We start from the raw sequence: 9,527 nt of genomic DNA on the forward strand, positions 1-9,527 counted from the left end.
TAACTATCATATAAACATACATTATTTTATATACTCACCAGTCAAGAAATTTATTTGACACAACATTGGGTTCACCTAGAGAGACCTCATACGAGTGTCCGCCATCTTGCTGCTAAAGGTTACCCTCAAAAAACAAAAAAAGTTGTGAAAGGTTTTGCATAAAAAGGTATAAGTGTGGTTTTGTCACATTGAGACTTTGTAATTTGTATTCTTAATTGTGCTCTGTAGCACTCTTTTTGGTTGCACTACACAATTCAGCAAAATCTAGCGGTCAAATATTACTCAGTGTCTATTTAATTTCAGGTTCCTGATTGTAATATGGCTCCTTGATGGCCATTATTACAAGGACTCATCATATCAGTCAACCTCAGCCAACCTCCCCTTATTAACGATTGCAATTCCCCTTATTAAGTAACAATACACCTTACAAAGACAAAGTGTAACCTATTTACTCACAGCAAGAGATACTATGCAGGATAAAAATTAAGATAAATTGTGTAAACAAATTTATTTCATTTACCAAGTAAACGCCACAACAATTCTTTCAGCAATGTTTTTAGTTCTTTCCCCACATGGAGTAAATTTAGTGATGCTTATTAGATGTAACTCTATTCCCCCCAAGGACAAAAAATTGTTATATCGCGTAAACATTTTGAGATGATCAAAAAACTTGTAAAATACAGGGAAAACGTATAAGTTGACGGGTATATTTCAAAAGGCCAGTATCCGCACTGACACTAATACCTGGTATCAGTACCCACCCATTTCTAGTGGAAACACTCAGCGAATATGACTTTTTGAACTCATACCTGAAACGTGTTTGGACCATTAGCCCTGAACTGATTAGAATGGGGCATATCTGGCATACTCTTTTTTTATACTATGAGGGACATCTGCACTTATTTAAAACTACAATTTTTGCTAGCATTATAAAGTCATTGTTTGATAACAGTAGTTATCAATTCACTGTTCAGATTAGGGGTGGGTGATACTGGGAATTTTGGTATTGATTAGATCCAAGTAAATACATGGTAGTATCGATTGATATTGATCCAATACTTTTTGCTTGGAAATGTTATGATCATTGCATAAACGAATCCTTTCCCCTTTGAATTAGTTCATAATTTCCAGTAACACAGAACAAAGCCAGCACGGCGGCGCAGTGGTTAGCGCGTGTGCGGCACAGTTCTGTGGTCGTGAGATCGAACCTCCTGTGTGGAGTTTGCATGTTCTGCCCGTGCTTGCGTGGGTTTCCTCCGGGCACTCCGGTTTCCTCCCACATTCCTAAAACATGCATATCAGGTTAATTGGCCGGTCCAAATTGTCCCTAGGTATGAATGAGCGAGCGAATTGTCTGTGCCTGTGTGCCCTGCGATTGGCTGGCAACCAGTTCAGGGTGTCCACTGCCCGAAGACAGCTGGAGATGGGCTCCAGCACCCCCGCCACCCTACTGAGGATAAACAGTGCAGATAATGGATGGATGGACAGCACAAAGCTTTTCGGCACTAAAATGTGTCATTATCTATTAAATAACTATGTAGCAAACTTCAACAGTATAAAAAAGTTAAATAGAAATATTTCAATTACAGTTGTTTCAGACCAAAAGCCAAGAAAGTCAAACCAAAAAAAAGCAGAAAATGAACAAAAAGGCAAATACTGTATAACAATGTCACCAAGCCAACTAAAATACCTTCATTTGCACAGTACCGCATTTACAGGTTTTTGATTGGGAACACTAACATGTTTACATTTTTGGTTGCATCTCGTTGCTCTCTTATTTCTTGTGTTTAGGTAAATTTGTGGTGTTGCCATAGTAGCAGACCACTTTACCACTCAACTTTCATTTGACATTGTCTTATTCTGAAGATGATAAATGAATCCTCACCTAGCTGCGCTTCCTGTGTACCTTTGTCATTTATAGTTTCTGGTAGGAGTGGGTGCATAGCTTCAGCCTGTCCGGCAGGATGCAGCAGCAGGCCAGCTAGGGAGAGGTGCTAGAAGTGTGCCTGTCAGTCATGACTCAGGCATAAACTAAGAGTGTGGCCAAGGAAGCTGTGTGAGGGAGTGAAAGACTGCGCTACAAACATAAAAAAGCTGCGGTTTGAGGAAATTGGTGGAGGAGTGAAGTATCAATCCCAGGACAATAGTATTGATGTGATCCGAGTACCTACTAAGTATTGATAATATCAATATTTTGATAGATCCACCTGCGGGATCCAGACGTGATTCAGATAGTGTAAATATGTTAATTGGTACACACCTTTATACATTTACAGGTGTTCTAGTTGTGTGAAAAAAAGTCACAGCATGAAATGGAATATGAGAAAGAATACTAGTATAGGAGCGAGCTTGCGGAAAGCTAAAATAAAGAATAACAAGCTTTTTTTTGCCGGAAAGAAAAAAGGACCAGCCTACATTGCTGTCCGCTTGCAGAACCGCTGCAATTTCAGTCATCTATGCCAGTGTTTCTCAACTGTTGTGTCAGGACCCAAAAGTGGGTCGCAAACCCGTTTTTAGTGGGTCGTGGGCCTTTGCCCTGGCAAAAGAATGCTCCGTAAAATACACTCCTTAACAACAGAGGGTGATGCTGCCCTGCTCCATCCCATCCGTCTGTTCAGTCAATCGGCGCCCTCCCAATTGTGGTTGAGTGGAGAGATATACAACAATGATTCTTATATGGAAATACTACAAAATAAAACAGATAGTACAAAAATACTAAAGAAAATACGACGGTAATGTTACAAAAATAATATAATCATAAAACTACTACAATAACACAAAAATACTACCAAAATTCTAAAGATATTCAACGAAAAATCTACTTTCGAAATACAACAAAAGTACTACAGAAATCCGAAAAAATACTACTATGGAAATACTTCAGAATTTTTTTGCAGAAATACAACAAAAATAGTACAAAAATAAAACTGCAGTAACACTACAAAAAACTACAGGACTTCAATAAAAATCCGACTTGAAACACACAAAATACAAAAAAAAAAAAACCCTACAGTAAAACTAAATAACAGATGAAGTGCTTAAAACAAGGACCCAATATACTATTTTGCGCTAATTGTGGTTGTTTCAAAACCAAACTATTTCAAAAGAAGTATAACATGTCACATCCAAATAGTTGCCCACCCCTGGAGTAGAACATGGAATGAGTAGGTATGCAAATTAACTAGTGATAGGGGGACCCCAAATCTGATTTTGCTTAGGGCCCAATAAGGGCTTGAGCGGGTCCTGAGTGTGAATATATTCTACTATATCTGATTTGAACTGCACAATCCTTTCATTTGATAAAATTGAGAAGTGAAATTTGTGTCTTGATTTGGGTCGCAGCTTGTTAGTAGGGTGGGATGGTGGGCCCTTAAGTCAGACCAGTTGAGAACCACTGATCCACACAATTAGTAACATAAAACGGTGCCTGGGGTGGGGGACAGATAACAGGGATATAAACCAATGTAAAGGTAAAAAGGAAGCTCATGCATCTATGCCTGCACTGGTGGTTTGGATTGAGAGATTTGATGGACTGAGATGCCACCTGTAGGAAACATGTGCAAGGTGCAGCCCTAAACTCAAATATTTTCCCCATGCGTTAAATGTGACATTTCGTGATGGGAAGATGCATAGGCGCCTGTTTCGTTTACTGTAGTTCTGGATGTTTCGATCATAAACACAACAGAAAAAAACAAAGGTATCTGAACTTTGTTTTTGAACGTGCAATCCTAGGTAGCCCAAAAAGTTGGGGATAATTTAACTTTTCCGGTTTATGTTGACATTTACAGCATTAAGTGGAAAACAGCGATCAGACCCTTACCTGCTTGTTTACGCGGTTGGCGTGTTTATTCAGTGATCCATTCTCCTGCACAATGTCGTTGTTCCTCGCGTCTGCAACCAGAAAACTTTTTTTCCCTCTGTGGAAAAAAAAATCGTCTCCTTCGTGGAACTGCAAAGAAGACGCGAGAGGGAAAAAAATGAAATGGACAGGAAACAGTGACGCAACGTTGTGTGGATCGCTTCTCTGGATGAAAAGATGTAATGGTGATTACATATTTGCTCAAGTATCCACTAATTAGATGTGCCCGCGGGAAGAAACGAGCTTTTGAGTTTATCCTGTGCGTATTTTCCCCCGATCGTTGCGTTTTTCCACAAATATTTCACACAACTCGGAGTTGATGATGTTTCGCAAACACCGCTCGACTTATTTTGGTTGTGTTACATCTATACTTCAATAAACGTCTTATAACTGCTTGACATTCACATCATATTTTGGCGCATATGCATAAGTAAATATGCACAAAATCGAGCGGTTTTCCTTTTTCCTAGAATTCAGACCAAAACGATGTGTGGCAACTGTGTTGAGTGAACAGCGTGCTTATTCGTTAACGCTGCACTATAATAATGCGTTCATTTTTTTTTATTCTAATTAATTTATGCCATTATAATCATTGATAATGAAATCCCTACTTTATAAACTAAATCAAAGTAGCTCCCTTAGTACCACTGTTTTTACAAATAATCATAATAACTTTTAGCATGGGGCAGCACGGTGGGGCAGTGGTTCGGTGAATTGGCCGGTCCAAATTGTCCCTAGGTGTGAATGAGCGAGTGAGTTGTCTGTCCCCGTGTGCCCTGCGATTGGCTGGCAACCAGTTCAGGGTGTCCACTGCTCGATGATTGCTGGGATGGGCTCCAGCACCCCCGCGACCCTACTGAGTATAAGCGGTGTAGCTAATGAGATGAGAACTTTTAGCATTGTTTGGTTAAAAGTATCCCGAGCAGGATATAACAGCCGAGTTTTTCTCTGTAATTGAAAACCAGCAGGTCGAGTATGAATTTTCATACAACGAGGGTATTTACTACGAGAAGTGGGCAGATTGATCAAAATATTCATATTATCGATACTAAGAAAATACTTGAATTGGATCAATACAATTGTCTTGGAATTGATACTTCACCCCTCTACCACTTTCCTCAAAGCGCCGCCTTTAATGAACTATTGCACACATGTGACCGTAGTGTAGTAAACCGTAGACAACAACAACAAAAACGTTATACTGTTATACACCATTGACGATGAATAGTCAAACAAACATTATGCAGCTGTCGAATGAAGTAGATCACGTTGTCAGATAGCGCAAAGAGCGGTATTTAGAGAAACTGAGAAAGCAGGGCTAGCTACTAACCCATACCGTCTTCCTCCTGAACTATTCACAGATGTAACCAAAATATTGTAAATTGAGTATCCCCATACACCCGTGCTGATATAAAAGCAGATAGGGCAGCCCTTCTCTTCCTCTCCCAGCGCAAGCAGCCATACTCGAAGTTGATGCCAGATTTTGTGAGGCAAAAGAGAGGGCTAATTTTAAGTGCACATCCTTATCAGAAGAGCGGGAAGCGCAGCGCGTTGTGGACTTTTTTTCTTTCAACAACTGAAAATGACAATGTCAGGTGTAATTTCTGTGGTGAAGTTGTTCGCTACTGTGGCAAATTTACATAAACACGTGAAAATAGTTCACCCTACGGAGCGCAACGAGCTGCAAACAAAATTGTAAACATGTTACGGTTTCTGAGCAAAAACCTGTAAATCTGTTGTCACTAGTGGAACAGAGCCAAAAGGCTTGATCGTTTCATTGCCATTTTTGGGTGGTTCGACTCTTGACTTTTGCTCTGTAACAGTTGTAGAACTATTTTAGTTTTAATACTGTTAAAAGTCTATAGATTGTATTGTTTACACTTTTTGCACTTTCTGACTTCATTTTCAAAATATTGTTCAATGGAAGCCGTAGTTGAGATTGTTACAGTATACAGTATTTGTATTTTCCTTACACTGCTGATTTTGCATTTGACTCTTGTGACTATTGTTCTGAAACAGATGTAATGGAAATACTTTTATTCACTTTTTCATACTTTTAAAGTTTAAACTGTAGTTATTCAATTAAAAATGAAACATTTTAGTGTGTAAAATCTTTGTTCTTTGTTTATCGTAAATATAGTACTAACTGAAGTGGATACTACCATGTATTTACATGGAACTGATTGATACTTAAATTTCTAGTATCAGTAACTACTCAAATTAACGATTGTGAAGTAACCAAGATCATGTTTGATTGACTGTACAGCTATAGTTAAGAAATACTTGGTACGTTATGACCATTTTAACAATAAAAATAACATTTTCTCTTCAATGAAATGTGTGTCCCTCCACTTGGTGTGTGGAAATTGGCCACCAGGAAGTGATGCAGAGCAGTACTGTAAACAAAATGGTCTCAATTCCTGAGTAAGCTGCGGTAATGTGTTTCTTCACAGAGGATTAAAAATACACTATGTGTGATGTGAGATTTGAGATCATTTTGTATTTTCAATCTTTATTTAGGTTTGGCACTCATTTTTTGTAAGTTTCCCCCGAGATTGAGTACATCCTGCTTTCTTACATATTTAGAAAACACTTTCTTTTATTCAGGAGGATGTTTTAAAAAAGGAACTACCAATCAACTAAGTGGGAAATTTAGTAGCTGTATTTTTTTTTCATTAACGTTAAAAAAAATATATGATTTTTTTTACTTGTAGCCACCATATCCTGGTTTGTGTAATCATTGTAGCCTCTGTCAAGCTCTTTATGTTGTGTGACCAAATTTGTGCATTTCTTAGACGTGCTCAAATAAACTCCTCTTTTTTTCATCTTTAATAGTGTTTGGGTTAGCGATAAGACGGTACCTGAAAAAGTCATTTTTTTTACTTTTACCATTTTCATGCTACACCAACAAAATAGGTTAAAAAGAAAGGAAACCCATAGGGATGGCATGAAGTCCCCAATTACCCTATTTAAAGTGTTCTGCCCCAAACAGCTTTTTCAAAAGTAAGATAAAAGCAGATAGGCACAGTGAGGGGAAAAAACTATAAGAGCTCTTTAAACTCTTTTGGAAAATGTTAACATATTTATTAATGTAAATATTATACATTTCACTTTTCAGGGGACACCTCAAAAAAATATATCGTCATCATCTGGAACATCCAAATTAGTGTGAATGTTCATTGAGACTGGATGAAAACATGCTGAAAACCAGAAATCAAATTATAAAGGACAAAAGATTCTTAAACTTGCCAGCTACAACAACTTGGTCATGGCAAACACTGTTGGCAACCACAAGAAGTTCAGAAAATGGACTTGGCACCATCCAGATACATTCCACTGGTCTGGTCGACTACATCAATATCCCACAATGTTTCGAGAATGTAATCAAGCACCGGCATATATCCAGGAGCCAACATGGAAAGATACATGGAAAGCTGACATGACCTGGTCATCATGAACTTCCGCGTTCTCCTTCAGAAGATCAAGAAGGTATGAAGAGTAAGTTGTGGTTGTCCATCATGTGGTGTGTCCTGGGCATGTAGAGCCTAGTGGCTCTTTCGGTTGAGAATATCTCCCCCACACAAACTAGTTTTATGGGTTACCATTAGCAGGAGAAGCCTTTGGATCTGACATCAAACATACAAAAAATGTGGGCGTTCCAGTCACCTTGCAGGATGATATCCTTTGTAGGAGTTCTGACGGGATGTTGTTTATTCTTGGAGACGTTTCGTCGTTCAGCTAGTTAATTGCTACCTGCTTTCTCGGAGGAAAGGGAAGTCGTCACTTTCCCCTGGGGCGGGATTCTGGATGACCTCAGGATGGTTGCAGAGTTTGGGGCAGTGTTCTCCCTATCTATTCATGGTCTTTTTCTTCAGTTAGACAAGTCCCTGCTTCTTCCTGAATGCTGCTGACTTTTGCCTGTTTTGTTTGTGAGGCATTTTACAATCTAGATTGGCTTTCTTTAAATCGTTTATTGGTCTTTGATCGATTTATCCTATGCTACTAACAAGCTTTTTCTAATCTTCTTGTAGCTGCTCTATCTTGGCTGGTCCTTCAGGGCTTATTATTTCCTTCTTGAGTTCCCGGCTTGTGTCATATTTTTGAGGAATTTTGTTTGCGACCGGCCTAATCCTTATCGGATGTTTGTTTTTTTTTTGTCTGAAAGAAATTGGTGGTAAGGGTTTCGACATCTTCATCCAAGGCGAGCAAAGGAGCAAATTTTCCGCCAATAAAGATTCGACCACCTGTGGGTCTTTCAGTAGCTTCAACTTTGCCAGGATCCAAACGGCGGCCAGGAATCGTCAGCAGTGGAGAAAGCTGTCCAGAGTTGTGTCCTCAATCTTGCCCCAATGACCCTGGTGCATACCTGTCAACCTGTGCGTTTTTGCCATACAAAAAACACAAATATGTCAATCATGAAGTCATGAAACGGCAAAAAGTCAAACGAGTTCGCCGCGGTATCCTCTATTTCGGTATCGTTTTTTTTTTTTTTTTTTGCTGCAAACGAAGCGAGCGGTTTGATGCTACTGTGCGCATGCGTCTGCGGCCTGGGGATTTCCCATCATGCATCATTCCGTGGTAGTTGTGTAATGAAAGGAAGTCTGTTTCTTTCTAGAGAACCGGCTTTTTCGGCTCAACTCATCAACTCATTAAAGAGAGCCGACTCTCAAACGGGTCACTTGCTTTCATGCATTATATTACGAATTATTATGTTGTATGGAGAAGTTAAGAAAAAAAGGAAATATAAAAGGAGAAAATGAAAAAAGACAGGTTTGTGGTTATCCCTTTAATCAGTATATTGCCAACAATATTGTAATGCAGAAAATTAATTAATAATTTGAATAAGAAAATGTATTATTCTACTTAATTATATTTGCATGTATTTTTTTCCTTCTACAGTGAACGTCCAAACTACTTCATTTTTTAACTTTTTTATAATGAACCTCATTCATGTCGAGCAACTCAGTTTCTCACAACAAAATGTTAATTAACAATATATATAATATAACGAAACACATGTACAATATAACATGTTAAACTACATAAATAAACATGTTTGAAAAAAAAAATATGGTGTAAGATTATTTTTTATTTTGTAAGGGAAAATACAACAGTTGGTAAGGGCATTATGCCGTGGAGGTTGACAGGTATGCAGGCGGTTCTGAGATCCGAGAACTATGAATGTGAGACAACAATGCGTTCCACCTTCAATACAACTATTAGGAAAGTTGAGGTAAAGAAAAGGAAAAATAATGCGTGGGCTACAATGTTTATTAAATTTAGAAATTGGTCGTCAAACTAAGCCCCAGGGCCCTTTTTGCAATCTGCCAGATTTATCGACCTTCAGCATAGTTTTTTTTGCATGTTCTAGTTGTAAAAACAAAATCACTTCATTTGACTATCATATAATCCTGCATTTTTTGAAATACACTTAGGTCAAGAAATTGTATTTGTTCAATTAACATGAGGCTTACCTGAGGGAGCTGACATGATTGCCCGCCATCTTGCTGCCAAAAACCTTTTGAAAGGCTGGGCAAGGAAATATGAAGAAAATGGTGGGGTTTGTTCGCTTCAAGTCTCTGTAGTTAGTAATTTTCCTTGTGCTATGTAGCACTCGTTTTCAGTTGTGCTACACAATACAGGGACATCAAATATTTCAGTGTCCCTT

The 9,527-nt window shown here is 38.5% G+C and overlaps 1 protein-coding gene across 1 annotated transcript in view; it reads right to left on the reverse strand.

The window, feature by feature from the left end:
* Positions 1-3,938, reverse strand: part of dennd2b (DENN domain containing 2B) — an 82,994-nt gene extending 79,056 nt beyond the window's left edge. The window contains exon 1 of the mRNA XM_088334403.1: positions 3,821-3,938. The gene's annotated coding sequence lies outside the window, so the exon portion shown is untranslated. The remainder of the gene's footprint in view (positions 1-3,820) is intronic.
* Between the last annotated feature and the right edge of the window lie 5,589 nt (positions 3,939-9,527).

This window comes from Urocampus carinirostris, chromosome 4, assembly GCF_059441175.1.
Source record: "Urocampus carinirostris isolate Australia breed hairy pipefish chromosome 4, RoL_Ucar_1.0, whole genome shotgun sequence".
NCBI lineage: Eukaryota > Metazoa > Chordata > Actinopteri > Syngnathiformes > Syngnathidae > Urocampus > Urocampus carinirostris.